Source organism: Bombina bombina, chromosome 4, assembly GCF_027579735.1.
Source record: "Bombina bombina isolate aBomBom1 chromosome 4, aBomBom1.pri, whole genome shotgun sequence".
In the NCBI taxonomy this organism is placed as follows: domain Eukaryota; kingdom Metazoa; phylum Chordata; class Amphibia; order Anura; family Bombinatoridae; genus Bombina; species Bombina bombina.
Window position 1 is genome coordinate 752,196,792 of NC_069502.1, and position 16,863 is coordinate 752,213,654.

Genomic DNA, 16,863 nt, shown 5'->3' on the forward strand with positions numbered 1-16,863 from the left:
TTAACTACTGACTTTAAAATGCGGTAGGAGTCTGGACAGGAGAGGGTCTACCGCTCACTTTTTCCAGCAATTGTAACACCGGCGTTAGGAAAATCCCATTAAAAAGATAGGATACGCAATTGACGCAAGGGGATTTGCGGTATGCGAAAATCGCTGTAAAAAAAGTGAGCGGTACACCTGTACCTGCCTGACTCGTAATACCAGCGGGCGTTAAAAAGCAGCATTGGGACCCCTCAACACTGCTTTTTAAGGCTAACACAAGACTCGTAATCTAGGCGATTGCTATTTAAAAAAAAAAAAAATGAAAAAACCTAAATTACAATATTAATAAATCCAAACACTACGAAAAAAACAAACACTAAATTACAAAAATTAAAAATAATATAACATTACAAAAAACAGTAAGATTACAAAAATAATAAACAAAATTATCCAAAATAATAAAAATTAAACCTAATCTAATAGCCCTATAAAAACAAAAAAGCCACATCAAAATATAAACACCCCCAAATCTATCAATAAACTACCAATAAGAGGGCCTTTTGTAGGGCCCTAAGTTAAACAGCTCTTTTAAATAATACAATTACAAAGTCCCCCGAAAAGTACAGCCCCCACCCAACCAACCCCCCAAAATAAAAAAAAACCTAAGTCTAAAAAAAAGCCTAAGCTACCCATTGCCCCTAAAGGGGCATTTGTATGGGTATAGACCTTAAAAGGGCAATCAGCTCTTTTGTGGCCATTAAAATAGAAAAGCCCTAATCTAAAAAACACTAACCCCAGAAAATCTACTCACAGTTCATGAAGTCCGGACATCCATCTTCATCCAGGCAAGAAAAAGTCTTCACCCAGGCGGCATCTTCTATCTTCATCCCGGTGGCGTGGAGCTATGACGGCACGGAGCTGACCAGGACCAGCAGCGGCAATGACATCCAGCGCGGAGCCTCCTCTTCATGCGATCACCGCCACACACTGAAGCTTGAATGCAAGATACCCCTTTTATATTGGGGTACTGTTGCATTCCTATTGGCTGAAAAAAAGAATTTAAGCAGCTTTCATCCTATTGACTGATTTGAAATTTTCAGCCAATTGGAATGTAACGGTACCCCAATCTAAAAGTGGTACCTTGCATTCAAGCTTCAGTGTTTATCACATGAAGAGGAGGCTCCACGCTAGATGATGTTGTCGCCGCCGGTTCTGGTCAGCTCCACGCCACCGGAATGAAGATAGAAGATGCCGCCGCGATGGAGGAAGATGAAAAAAATAATTAATTCATAAACTAGGTTCAAGATTCAGTAGAAAAATTCTGAATGTATAAATTTAAAATGTAATTCAAATACTTGATTTATTTGTATATACTGGTTTATAATTAATTGCTGATAAAATTTTTGAAAAAGTCTAATATAGTGTATCTTACCCATTATAGTTTCCTGTCACTGAGCTTTACTTTGTTAAAGGTTGAAAGATCAACCACAAGAAATTTTCGAAAAGGTTTTTTTTTTTTTTTAATGTTATTACCATAATTATAAGACGCAGTTGTTTTATATACAAAAATAAAGACAGACGGCCAGATAACCAGTTTTGCGGTAAGAGGGGTGCGGTGATAACTTGCACGTTATTGTCACCGCTCACTTTCCTACAGCGCTGGTATTACAGGTTTTTACAAACCCGGCATTAAAAGGCAAGAAGTGAGCGTAGAGCAAAATTGTGCTCCATACCGCACTCCAATACCAGCGCTGCTTAAGTCAGTGGTGAGCTGGTTGTATGTGGTCGTGCACGATTTCCCCATAGACATCAATGGGGAGAGCCGGCTGAGAAAAAGTCTAACACCTGCCAAAAAGCAGCGTAAAGCTTTGGTAACGCAGCCCCATTGATTCCTATGGGGAAACACATTTTATGTTTACACCTAACACCCTAACATGAACCCCAAGTCTAAAAACCCCTAATCTTACACTTATTAACCCCTAATCTGCCGCCCGACATCGCCGACACCTATATTATATTTATTAACCCCTAATCTGCCGCTCGGACATCGCCGCCACCTACATTATACTTATTAACCCCTAATCTGCTGCCCCCAACATCGCCGACACCTACATTATATTTATTAACCCCTAATCTCCTGCCCCCAATGTCACCGCAACCTATCCACACTTATTAACCCCTAATCTGCCACCACCAACACCGCCGCCACTATAATAAACATATTAACCCCTAATCTGCCGTCCCTAACATCGCCGCCACCTACCTACATTTATTAACCCCTAATCTGCCGCCCCCAACGTCGCCACCACTATATTAAATTTATTAACCCCTAAACCTAAGTCTAACCCTAACCCTAACAGCCCTAACAAATTAATTAAAATAAATCTAAATAAAACTTACTATTAATAACTAAATAATTCCTATTTAAAACTAAATACTTACCTGTAAAATAGCTAAAATAAATACAAATTGACCTAAATTTTGACAAAAAAAACCTAACCTAAGTTAAACTAACACCTAACCTAACCCTACAATTAAATAAATTCCCTAAATACCCCCTAAATACTCCCTGAATACAATTAACTAAATTCAAAACAATTAGCTAAATTACAAAACCCCCCCACTAAATTACAGAAAATAAAAAACAAATTACAAGATCTTTAAACTAATTACCCCTAATCTAATAGGCCTATCAAAATAAAAAAGCCCACCCAAAATAAAAAAAAAAACCCTAGCCTTTTGCGGGGCATTGCCCCAAAGAAATCAGCTCTTTTACCTGTGAAAAAAAATAGAAACAACCCCCCCAACAGTAAAACCCACCACCCACATAACCAACCCCCAAATAAAACTCTAACTATAAAAACCTAAGCTCCCCATTTGCCATGAAAAGGGCATTTGGATGGGAATTGCCCTTAAAAGGGCATTTAGCTCTATTGCACCCAAACCCTAATCTAAAAATAAACCCACCCAATACACCCTTAAAAAATCCTAACACTAACCCCCGAAGATTCACTTACCGTGAGAAGTCTTCATCCAAGCGGCAAGATGTCCTCAACAAAGCCGGCAGAAGTGGTCCTCCAGACAGGCAGAAGTCTTCATCCATCTTCTATCTTCATCCTTCTGACGCGGAGCGGCTCCATCTTCAAGACGCGGAGCATCCTCTTCAAACGACGTCTTCTTCGAAATGAATATCACTTTAACTGACATCATCCAATATGGAGTCCCTTAGATTCTGATTGGCTGACGTCGTTTGAAGAGGATGCTCCGCGCCGGATGTCTTGAAGATGAAGCCGCTCTGCGTCGGAAGGATGAAGATAGAAGATGCCATCTGGATGAAGACTTCTGCCCGTCTGGAGGACCACTTCTGCCCGTCGGGAGGACCACTTCAGCCAGCTTCGTTGAGGACATCTTGCCGCTTGGATGAAGACTTCTCCCGGTAAGTGAATCTTCGAGGGTTAGTGTTAGGATTTTTTAAGGGTGTATTGGGTGGGTTTAATTTTTAGGTTAGGGCTTTGGGCAGCAATAGAGCTAAATGCCCTTTTCAAGGCAATGGGGAACTTAGGTATTTTTAGTTAGGGTTTTATTTGGGGGGTTGGTTGTGTGGGTGGGGGGTTTTACTGTTGGGGGGGTTGTTTGTATTTTTTACAGGTAAAAGAGCTGATTTCTATGGGACAATGCCCCGCAAAAGGCCCTTTTAAGGGCTATTGGTAGTTTAGTTTAGGCTAGGGCTTCTTTTAATTTTTTTTTTTGGGGGGGGGGGGGGTTATTTTGATAGGGCTCTTAGATTAGGTGTAATTAGTTTTTTATTTTCTGTAATTTAGTGTTTGTTTTTTGTGATTTAGCTAATTTAATTTATTTAATTGTATTTAATGTAGGTAATTTATTTAATTGTAGTGTAGTGTTAGTTGTTATTGTAACATAGGTTAGGTTTTATTTTACAGGTAAATTTGTATTTATTTTAGCTAGGTAGTTATTAAATAGTTAATAACTATTTAGTAACTATTCTACCTAGTTAAAATAAATACAAACTTGCCTGCAAAATAGAAATAAACCCTAAGCTAGCTACAATGTAACTATTAGTTATATTGTAGCTAGCATAGGGTTTATTTTATAGGTAAGTATTTAGTGGGTAGTAATAGGAATTATTTAGTTCATGATAGGAATTTTATTTAGATTTATTTTAATTATATTTAAGTTAGGGGGTGTTAGGGTTAGATAATTAGGGGTTAATAAATTTAGAATAGTGGCGGCGACGTTGGGGATGGCAGATTAGGGGTTAATAAATGTAGGTAGGTGGCGGCGATGTTGGGGGCAGCAGATTAGGGGTTAATAAATATAATGTAGGTTGTGGCGATGTCCGGAGCAGAAGATTAGGGGTTAATAAGTATAATGTAGGTGGCGGCGATGTTTGGTGTGGCAGATTAGGGGTTAATATCTAACTAGTGTTTGCGAGGCGAGAGTTTAGGGGTTAATATGTTTATTATAGTGGCAGCGATGTCGGGAGCAGCAGATTAGGGGTTAAAAAATGTATTATAGTGTTTGCGATGCTGGAGGGCCTCGGTTTAGGGGTTAATAGGTAGTTTATGGGTGTTAGTGTACTTTTTAGCACTTTAGTTATGAGTTTTATGCTACAGCGTTGTAGTGTAAAACTCATAACTACTGACTTTAGAATGCGTTATGGATCTTGTCGGTATAGGCTGTAACGCTCACTTTTTGACATACCGGTGCTATGGAAGTCCCATAGAAAAAGGGTTTACGAAGTTTAATAAGTCGGTTTGCGGTAAGGCCAACCAAGTGTGCGGTACACCTATACCTGCAAGACTCGTAATAGCAGCGGGCGTAAAAAAGCAGTGTTAGGACCTGTTAACGCTGCTTTTTTACCTTAACGCACAACTCGTAATCTAGCCGCTAGTTTTTTGCTTTTTAACTTTAACCTAATTAACATATGTATTTTACTGAACCATGAGGACCCAAATGTTCACTCTGGTCTCAACAGGGTTGTCCAGTATTTACCTTGAGGGGTATATTAAATATTTGAAGCCTATCACAGTACCTTCATTGTTAGTGATAGCAATATATGTATTAAACAAGACAGTTAACTAGTATGATTTAAGTAACACATGGTGGAATCACTTTCTATGAAGTATATTTCAGATCTGGTATATATTAGATTACAAAAACAACAGTGGTGTCTCTGTCCATGGCTGAAAATTATTTTTTGAAGCCAGTTAATGAGCATGTAATTTTATGGATGAAGACCTTAGGTGGAATAAGTGATTAGTTAAAGTGACAGTCAAATCAAAATTAAACTTTCATTCATATAGGGCATTCAATTTTAAACAACTTTCCAATTTACTGTTTTAATCAAATTTGCTTTGTTCTCTTGGTATTCTTTTTTGAAAGCTAAACCTATGTATGCTTATTTCTAAAAACTTGAAGGCTGACTCTTATCTCAGTGTATTTTTGACAGTTTTCACAGCTAGACAGTGAAAGTTCATGTGTGCTTTATAGATAATATTGTGCGTAATCACATTGAGGTAATCACAAAGGTAAAATGTATATTAATATTACAGTGTTGGTTATGCAGAATTTAAAAATTATGGACTAGACCGTCCCTTTAAGAAGACATATATGGGGTTAAATAGAATATGTACCGGTAACTAAAGGAGGGCATTTGTTCACTCTGTCATTAAAATGTCCATGGAAGGGGCGGAGCCTGCAGCCAAAGCAGCAAGTCATGTATTGCAGAGGCTCCTGACTTTATTTCACTTTTCAACATATTAATTCAATTTTCTTGCAAGATTTTTATTGGGATTATGAAGATAACTACATTGTGTAATGAGCTATAGCTGAGAACTTGGTTGGAAACCTAATTATAGCAGTTTGGCACAGTGATCTGCACTGACGGGCCTATCTTTGATATGGAGAGGGTCACCTATGCTGCGATGCAGGCCCTATTTGCGGAGTTTGAACAGAGGGTTGCTTACTAGATTTGATTCCCTAATACTAGCCGTGGGAGCGGCATGCCCGATAACAACCACCCGATCCTGCTATCGTGGAGGGGGGAGGCCCCAATGGACAGCTCGACGCCATGCAGCTGTATACGGAGGGCATTTCTTTCATCCCCGCTCGCCTCAGAGAGAGGCGAAATCAGAGCGGAATTGTAGGAGATGGGTCAAGCAGCGCCAGTGGATCGTCTGAAGGGCTACACCGCAATCTACAGGCACCCAAATCTGCCACCAATGTGCACAAAGAAGGCCCCTACTCACTGTGAGGTGCGGGATCTGACGCCATTGTTGGGGGGAGATGTGGGCGGGAGTGCGGCTGGTTCCCGCGATCAGGACACTGCCGATAAGTACACGGGAGATGGCAGACCAGCTACCATCTTCCTGATCTGAACCCCATTCAGCCTGGGACTGGGAGATGCGGCACCTCACAGCTCTGCTCTTGAAGATAGCCTTGCAGCTTAAGGCCTCACTATACCGAGGACACCTGGAATTCTGACACCTTTCTGACATGTTGGAGTCGGGTGAGGTATTGAGCATAACAGGGGATGCAGCTTGCCCAGCCTTCGTGTGGCACTCTGCACCTACAGTGTACTCCACATTGAGTATAGAGTACTGACGCTACCAGGTGATACACTGGGGCTGCAGCTGTGGATTATGCGCTTATGAATAAACTTTGTCTCCAGATTTACAATTCTACAGGATATTACACTTTCTTTTTCTTCTGTGACATCTTGTAAATAATCATAACCCTATAACAAATATATCTGTGATGATGTAGTAGGCTTCGCGCCTATAGCCCTAGTATCTATATTTCCATGTTTCACTGTCTCTATTAGCCTGGATGTCCATGGCTGGGTTGCTAATCCTGGTGTAGCAGCATATGTGCACTTTCTCACAGTTCAGTTACTTATGACGGCCCTAGGGCCTGAGACATAGATTTGTAACGTGGTTCCCTATTTGCTCCACTCTGGAAGGCAGCTTATTTCATTTGCAGTACTACAGCCGCCTATGTATTCCCTTTACGGATCACTAGCCAGAATTCCAATAAATGTTTAAAGCTTATCATTCAGCTTAAAAACCATGCTCCCTCCTTCCCCCCCTCCCCCATTCATCCCCTCCTCCCCCAATCATCCCCTCCCTCTTTTCCCCCCTCCATCTTTCCCCCCTCCCCCTTTCCCCCTCCCCCTTTCCCCCCTCCCTCTTCTTATCCTCTCTCCCTCTTTCCCCCCCTTCCTCTTTCCCCCCCTCCCTCTTTCCCCCCTCACTCTCTTTTCTCCCTCCCCCTTTCCTCCCCTCCCTCTATTTCCCCTTCCTTCCCCCCTCCTCTTTTTCCCCTCCCTCTTTTCCCCCCTCCCCTTCCCCCCCTCCCTCTTTTCCCTTTCTCTTTTCCCCCTCCCTATTCTTCCCCCCTCTTTCCCCCCCTTCCTCTTTCCCCCCCTCCTTCTTTCCCTCCTCCTTCGCCCCCTTTCCCTCCTTCCCTCTTTCCCCCCTTCCCTTTCTTCCCCCTTTCCTCTTTTTCCCTTCCTCTTCCCCTCCTTCTTTTCCCCTCTCCCACTCCCTCCTTCCCTTCCCCTCCCCAACCTGTTCTTTCCACTTCCTTCCCCCCCTTCTCTCCCCTCTTCCTCTCCCCCCCTTTTTTTGATGTGTGGGAAGGGGTGAATAACTTATCCTCCACACCCCTTTTTGGCAGAGTTAGGTAGTCTCTGCCCTGTCCGTAAAGCCCTTACCATATCCTAAACCTATATGAGTGTGGAAAAGGGCTCTCCGGATGTTTACAATAAATAGATTTGTTAGGATTGTTTTATGTGTCTAATGTCTACAGACTGTTTGTTATCATAATCTTAATATTGATGTTAGCTTGTTTATATGTTTGACATATGTGTTAGAATTGCTGATATGATGATCAAGGTTCGAAGATTTAGAGAGATTAATATATGCGATTCCCATGTATTTTCTCCAGCTAGATTACTCATTTCCCTGAACTTGCAATCTTAGATACATAGTCTTACTTATCTTGCACTAGCTATCCTAGGGTGACTAGCTACATTTACTTTCCTACTAATATATAGAGTTATGTGAGAAGCAGTCACTACAGTTTTATTTTTTTTCTGACACAGAGTTGAGAACTTGTGTATTCGGTGTGTGTGTCTAACCATGTTTGCAGTAGTAGCAGAAGCCCATATCAATATAATACCTCTATCAGTTTACCGAGTTGGCTATATTACATTAACTAAGAGTAGCTTAAGTACATTGCTGTGCTTCTATATTTTGATATTATTTGCAGATTCTCAACTCTGCCGCTATTTCATACACATTGACACTAGTCTCTTTGAAATTAGCTTGTTTTTAGGTCCTCAGTGACTGGCTAAGGTTTTTGGTCCCTTCAGTGGACCTGTTTGCTTGGAGGACATTACGATCCAACAAACAAAAATGAGGTAACCAGAATATCATACCCTGTTGGTTTGATGCTTGTTGATGTTTCCACATGATGTATTGTATTTGCTTGATATATGTTTATCCCTACAGGATGTGTACAAATTGTATCTTTTCCGATATGACTGTATTGTAAAAGCTATTTTTACCTCAATAAAAATACATTAAAAAAAAAAAATGTCCATGGAATGTGCTTTCCATGAGATGCCCTCAGACTATTATTATTATTATCATTTATTTGTATAGCGCCGCCAAATTCCGTAGCGCTGGACTATGCTTTATATTACTTAAAGAGACAGAAACACATTGAGATTTGTATATAAAGTGAGATGAGTTTAAGGCCTGTAGTATAATATGGAAACAAACACATTTTTTATGTTTTTAAAAATATTTATTGATTTCACTACACCAGATGGAAGTTTAATCAGTGCTAAAAAATCAATACAGTTGTCTGATAGGTGTTGAGTTCTCAGACCTATAAAACAAGAGAGAAAAAATAATATGATTAGAAAAATGAATTGTCATTTTATTTGATATAGTTACAATTAGATGAATATCACAGACACATGGAAAATAGTCTAATACCTTTCTTAGGAGATCTTCTTTACTTTCCCTTTCAGGAACCCATAATCTGGTTTGGGCACCTTGACGTACTGTCCTCCACAGGTCTTATCATGTTTAGATTTTCTAATGGAAGACAGAGATGGTGCCTGGCGATTTGTCGTCCCCACCTCATAGCCAAGGAATGGTTCCTTTGCCTGACAGGGCCCATCACATCGCCACCAGAGGTCGCTGTACAACTTTACTTCATCGTGGAAGTCATGATGGATCTTTAAAAAAACATAAAAAGGTTACATATATGTTATTTTACAAACCAAAGTAAAGCAGAAACAAATAATGGTTAAAATGGTAATTTATTAAAGTGGAATGGAAGAGTTAATAGTAGTTATGATGTAGGAGAAATACTAAAATTACAGCCTAAGGGTTAACTAGAACAATGTAGAACAAAGGTAGTTTAATGGTAAAATACCATTTGTACAGGGAGAAAATAAGTAAGAATTTTATGACTAGGCAGAATCGAATAGCTTTACATGCTGTAAGGGGGTGCTGGTCTGAGAATAAGCTGTAGCTTCTGTTGGCCGGAACTAAGCAGCTGTTTCGCTACCTGAGGAGCAGATCCTATGATTACGGAGGGTGGTAATAATATTTTATAAAGTGTATTTGTAAAAATAAAATTATCAATGTTCAGCCTATGGTATATTTGCATATAGATGTAGCATATAAAATGTGTGTAAAAATAAAATAAAGGTCAAACAAGAATCAACACTCACTGAGATATTACAACGACCTAGTTGGTTGATCCTTTCCATATGTTTGCAGAATTCGTCCCCATGATCATCATTATCCTGTATGTTCTGTGTTGTTATATAGGCATGAATCATTTCATGTAACAAAGTCTGTTAATTACAAAGAAGTTGGTTAATTACAGCAGAGTTATTTTTGTTATCATTTTACAACTGATGCTGATGTCACAATTAATTATTGTATCTGTACAACTGTATCTAAAAAGAATTGTAACTGGTATTTTGTAGATAATCTATGTACTTCTGCCCCAGTCACAGCCTTTGATTAGACTGTACACTATAAGCTTTAGACATAGGCATTTTGATGCTTTGTTAGTATCTGAATGCAGAAGAAGACATATCATATTATTATTTATTACCCATCACTATTGTATAATATTAGAAATTCCCATTAGTTAATGAGCAATGGAAGTAAACATATATTAGAACATTTTTCATGCATTTAATAGAGCACATTATCAGTATTTCTTGGTTATCAAATTCTAAAAACTGATTATTTTTTAATAAAAAACAGACAGACAGACGTGAAGCTCATACGCCCCAATACTTATAAACAAACTAAATGACAGACGTTATTGCTAATTGCTATAACTTATATTGTATTATATTATAATATAACTTATTATTTACCTGCACCAGGTCCTTCCTGGGCCTATACTTGAGCAATAACTCACTCAGCAGTATAAGGGCTAGGCCATTGCTTTTCTTATAGCAGAATTTCCCTGAGCACCTGTAATAAATCATTACATTTTAGGATCCTTTCTATATATTTTTTTGTTTATACTTTTCTTATATAACGTAACAGAACCATTACAAAACTAACTAATTTTAAAGATCAGACATAGACTCCACTGGTAAGAGAGTATATTATCTGTATATGGTGATCTGGTATGGGATTGAGTGATTATATATAAGTTATACAATAGGTATTAATTCTATTTATGTTGATGGTATTTTGCTGTCAGAAAAGCTGTTTATTTTGAGATTATTTACGTAGAAAACAGAAGTTGAGAATGATTGGGTCAGAGTATATGGCCATAATAACAACACAGTGCTATAAATATTTTTTACTTTTTAAAAATACAGCAGAATTATTCACCAATTGAATGTAATGATATTTACAGGATATGTTAAAGATACATATTTTAAAATAAATGTATATTTATAAATAGGGCCACTCTGTAAAAGGCTCAATTTGTTTGTCTCTTTTGGTCTTTGGTGGTTTGTTATTGCACTAAAAGTTCATTTACATAATTGTTTTTAGGGGCCTCAACCACCATCTAACTCATTCACTGCTTAAAAAGTTATACAATCATCATATTCTTCAATAATTTACTTGTAGAATGTTATCCCATATAATAAGGACAAGCAATTATGGATATAGTTATATTGAGGGTAATTATAACCAACTAAATTACTGTGCACAGTCATTTTCTATCCAATATAAAGTAATTAAATGAAACAACTTGTGGTTTTCAATTAGCTAAAACTGTTATAACAGCTTAAAAAAAATAATAAAACAAAAAAACAAAATACCAGGGGCACAGAAAAATGACACTCAGTTTTAAGTTTTTAAGTTTTAAATTGTCTAAATAATGATCATCACACTTACACAACCATCCAGGGATTTGTGCACCACTGGATCTTCACATTGGCCAGCTTGCCCCAAAAGAACTTCTTGTCTAGTTGATAAAATAATTGTAGGACATTTGGGGTCGGGTCACTCAGTTCTAGTGAGTTATCAATTACTGACATTTCCTCGTCCCCATCTACATTTGTGGCAGCCATAACAGCATTGCCACAGTTGTCAAGACTGGAGATGACATCCTGCTGGGTAGGATCACCAAGACCTGGCAAGTCTGTCTTCTCCATCACTAAATATTTTGCTAGTGAGGCAGCTTTTGGCAGGGTTTTATAACCAACACTATTTTATGATGTCATACATAGCACCATTCCTTGTGATGTCATTTCATACAACATTCTATTGTGACACAGTATGGATTTCAGACCAAGACTCCATTTTGTAATGATCAAGTGTGTGAAAGCAGTTCTTACAAAACAAATTTTACATCTTTGCTTGTTTAGATAGATAGATACTTATTTAACAAAATAATTAAAAACCCTGCACCCCAAAATCAGTTTCAATAAAGCAAATCACAAGTTAAATTATTTTGGTCACACAGCAGACTGTTTCAAGGTAAAATAGTTTTTTTTGTATAAGACAAAATACAATTTCAATAAAGAGTATGTACAGAACATGAATTAATTTTATGAATTCACAGTGAAATATACTTTAAAACTAAAAATATTATCTTCTAGATCAAAATAGTCTAAACCTTTAAAGTCAGTTAAGTTGCTTGCTGCCCTAGGCACTGGGGATTCTACTGCCTGCCAAACTCCCCATCTCTTCTTATTTTACCTCATATTTGCCTTATATATATTTTTCACGAAAAGTACTAAACACAATTATTCACTAATTACAGTCAGACAGACAAGCATGCATACCAGTTATACACCATTTCTTAAAGAGCCTGAGAGTGGCAAGCCATCATGGAACCAAGCGGTTCTTTAATATTTGCTCCCCTAGACACAGGCCTTGTTGTCCTAGGTCAAAATACACTTAAAGGGACAGTCAACACCAGAATTTTTGTTGTTTAAAAATATAGATAATCCCTTGATTACCCATTCCCCAGCTTTGCAAAACCAACACTGTTATATTAATACACTTTTTATTTCTGTGACTAACTTGTATCTAAGCATCTTCTGACCGCCCCTAATCACATGACTTTTAGTTGGAAAAGATTACCTGTAGCTTATATTTAGCTTTTGCGTGCTGGAGAGTCGCTAACGTCTTCACAGAGCCATGGCCACGCTAATATGAGGCTTAGCACGGTGACCAAAAGACCTTCACGTTTAGCGCAAGCCCTGGGATCTGCCTCGCTAAGTTTCCTATTAGTGTGATCATAGCTCTGTGAAAAAGAGGGCCGAGTTATCGCGGATTTCCAGCACGCTAAAGTTAAGTATTTAACTATTTAACAAACTTCTGTATTTATTCATTTGCTTTAAATTTTGGGGTACATTTGCTTGGATATTCATTTTGTGAAAATGAAACAAATATCCATGTTTTATTAACAAAGTTGCTTTCATAATGAAACAAATGCACTTGCCTAATAGTGCAAAGACAATAATGCTGCTGAGCAGAAATGTGCCTGTTATGTAAATTACTTTATCCAGGAATATAAACTTATAAATTAATCAGTAATTGTAATGCTAACAGTGAATCATTGGTCCACATAAACATTAAATATGTAAGTTCAGTTTAGAAAAAAAAAACTACGGTACACAATTGTAAAATACTTTACCAATATTAAATATATGGGCCTAGATCACAAGTGGAGCACAACTGATATTGTGGTACTTTGTTTTCCAACCTTGCACCATCAATACCATACAGTAGGGTATTAGAAATAGTTGGTTAAAACGATTAAGTCCTGAGAAGGGCGAACCGCGTTGACTGGACATTTACTGTAATTCCTAAAGTGTCAACTACCCTGTGGAGCCTATATATGGCGGAGGGGTGTTAACCAACATACTTTGAACTGTGTTCGGAGTACCTATTTGACATTGAAAATGTGTGCCTACAGAGAGTCTTACCGCTAAGGAGCCGCACTATCACAAGGAACAGAAACAGGGCTTTAAAAAACTCTAAGAGGAAACGTGAATCCCGAAGGGACTGCACCAACAGCGGTCACGTGATGCTACTCTATTGTATTTAAAATAAGCAGATACCAATTGGAAGTTGGCCTTTACTACAGAGAAATACATATGTATATATAAATATATATATATAAAAAATAGCTCGTGTAAACCATTTACAAATCTAAACAAGTCAGAAGACTTGCTTATACCACAGAAACTCTCTGATTACACTGTTTCCAATGCAGCAAAGGACTCTGGGGGAAGATATGCAAATGAGGTTCACAATGACTCACTTTTTTATTTCTAGCCTGCTTTTTAAGGCAGACTCCCTTTACGCCATAGCATCTCTGCATTACACAGCTTCTAATCTTAGCTAGGGTTAGTACAGTGATTCAGACCAATCCCAGGACAGCTGTTTCATGGTTTTTGCCACTCATCAGCTGGGAGTAAGTTGAATCACTGCTTGGTAAAATTGTTTTCTGGGGGAAATACAACAGCAATTTAAAATATGGGGAGGCGAAAAGTGAGTTAAAAATCCTCCACTAAATCCATAATGTGGAAAAAAAAACTCATTGTGTAAACCATTTACAAATCTAATTGCTGTTGTATTTCCCCCAGAAAACAATTTTACCAAGCAGTGATTCAACCTACTCCCAGCTGATGATTGGCAAAAACCACGAAACAGCTGTACTGGGATTGGTCTGAATCACTGTACTAACCCTAGCTAAGTTTAGAAGCTGTGTAATGCAGCGATGCTATGGCGTAAAGGGAGTCTACCTTAAAAAGCAGGCTAGAAATAAAAAAGTGAGTCATTGTTAACCTCATTTGCATATCTTCCCCAGAGTACTTTGCTGCATTGGAAACAGTGTAATCAGAGAGTTTCTGGGGTATAAGCAAGTCTTCTGACTTGTTTAGATTTGTAAATGGTTTACACAATGAGTTATTTTTTCTACATTTTGGATTTAGTGGAGGATTTTAAACTCACTTTTCGCCTCCCCATATTTTAAATTGCTGTTATATATATATATATATATATATATATATATATATATATATATATATATATATATATATAAATAAACTTCAAAGAAAGAAGAGGCACTCACAGTACTTAATAGTTTCACAAAATATTGAACTTTATTTTTATTAATATTTCATCAAAGAAGGTTCCGTCAACTTTTCAGTCCTCACAGGGACCTTTGTCAAGACTGTTTCGTTATTTGTATATGCTGTATATGTTCTGCATATACAAATAACTAAACCGTCTTGACAAAGGTCCCTGTGAGGACCGAAACGTTGAATGAACCTTCTTTGATGAAATATTAATAGTTTCACAAAATATTGAACTTTATTTTTATTAAGTCCTGTGTGTGCTAGTGATGTCACGAACTGTTCGCCGGAGAACAGTTCCCGGCGAACATAGCCAATCAGCAGCAGACAATCACAGACCCTCCCAGCTCCTTGGCAGCAGCCATTTTAGATTCATTACGATCTTGCTTTCTTAGTGAGAGGAGCTTTAGTGTTGCTGCTGCTGACATTATAGGGAAATAGATAGCTAGGCTAGTGTATTTAGTGTCCACTACAGTCCTGAAGGACACATCTAATCTCTGCTGTAAGGACAGCACCCCAAAAAGCCCTTCTTAGGGCTATAACTTCAGTCGTTTTTTTTTGTTTTGTTTTTTGTAATTTTATTTGCATTTGCCTGGCTTTCAGCCTGTGTGTGAGGCTCACAGCATATACTGTGATTAGTGCCACCACTAATATCTGCTTAACATTAGTGTAAATTTAACCAACAAAACTTTTAAATCATTTTGCTAGTGTAATCTAATTTCATTTTCTATCAGGCCTGTGTGTCTGGCTTACACAGCATACTGTGGTTAATTGCTGTGCTAGCAGCCACCACTCATATCTGCTTAACATTATTTTAAATTAAAAAAAAAAACTTTTAAATCATTTTGCTAGTGTAATCTAATTTCATTTTCTATCAGGCCTGTGTGTCTGGCTTACACAGCATACTGTGGTTAATTGCTGTGCTAGCAGCCACCACTCATATCTGCTTAATATTAGTGTAAATTTAACCAACAAAACTTTTAAATCATTTTGCTAGAGTAATCTAATTTCATTTTCTATCAGGCCTGTGTGTCTGGCTTACACAGCATACTGTGGTTAATTGCTGTGCTAGCAGCCACCACTCATATCTGCTTAACATTATTTTAAATTAAAATAAAACTTTTAAATCATTTTGCTAGTGTAATCTAATTTCATTTTCTATCAGGCCTGTGTGTCAGGCTTACACGGCATACAACGTTGTTGAATTGCTGTGCCAGCAGCCACCACTCATATCTGCTTAACATTATTTTAAATTAAAAAAAAAAACAACTTTTAAATCATTTTGCTAGTGTAATCTAAATTCATTTTCTATCAGGCCTGTGTGTCAGGCTTACACAGCATACAACATTGTTTAATTGCTGTGCCAGCAGCCACCACTCATATCTGCTTAACATTATTTTAAATTTAAAAAAATGTTTTTAAATCATTTTGCTAGTGTAATCTAATTTCATTTTCTATCAGGCCTGTGTCTCAGGTTCACACAGCATATACTGTGGTTAATTGCTGTGCCTGCCACCACTCCAGCCACCACTCATAAACATTATTTTAAATAAAATAAAAATTTAAATAATTTTGCTAGTGTAATCTAATTTCATTTTCTATCAGACCTGTGTGTCAGGCCCACATCATATAATGTGATTAATAGCTCTTTTTTCACCACTTATATCTGGTGTAACATTAGTGTAAATTTTAAAAAATATTTTTTTTACATCAGTCCTCTTCTAGTGTTATTTAATATTAGTTGCAGGCCAGACTGGCTGCCATTAGTGCCAGCCTGTGTGTCAGGCTGCCAGCATATACTGTGCCTACTTCCATCCTCAGTGCCAGTCCACCACTCCTATCTGGTGTAACATTAGTTTAAATTTTGTAAAAAAAAACCTTTTACATCAGTCTTCTAGTGTTATTTAATTTGAGTTGCCAGGCCAGCCTGCCAGAAGTGCCAGCCTGTGTGTCAGGCTGCCAGCACATACTGTGCCTACTTCTATCCTGAGTGCCATCACTCCTATCTGTTGTAACATTAGTGTAACGTTTTTTAAAAACAAACTTTTACATCAGTCTGCTATTGTTATTTAATTGCAGTTGCCTGTCTGCCAGCGTGTGTGCCAGACTCACTTTCCAACTAGTGCCACGAATCATATTTGTTATAACAGTAATGTAAATATTTAAAATAAAAACTTTTTTGACTGTGAATCATCAGTCTGCTAGTGCAATTGAATTGCAGTTGCCTGCCTGCCAGAGTGTGTGCCAGGCCCACTTGCCAACTAGTG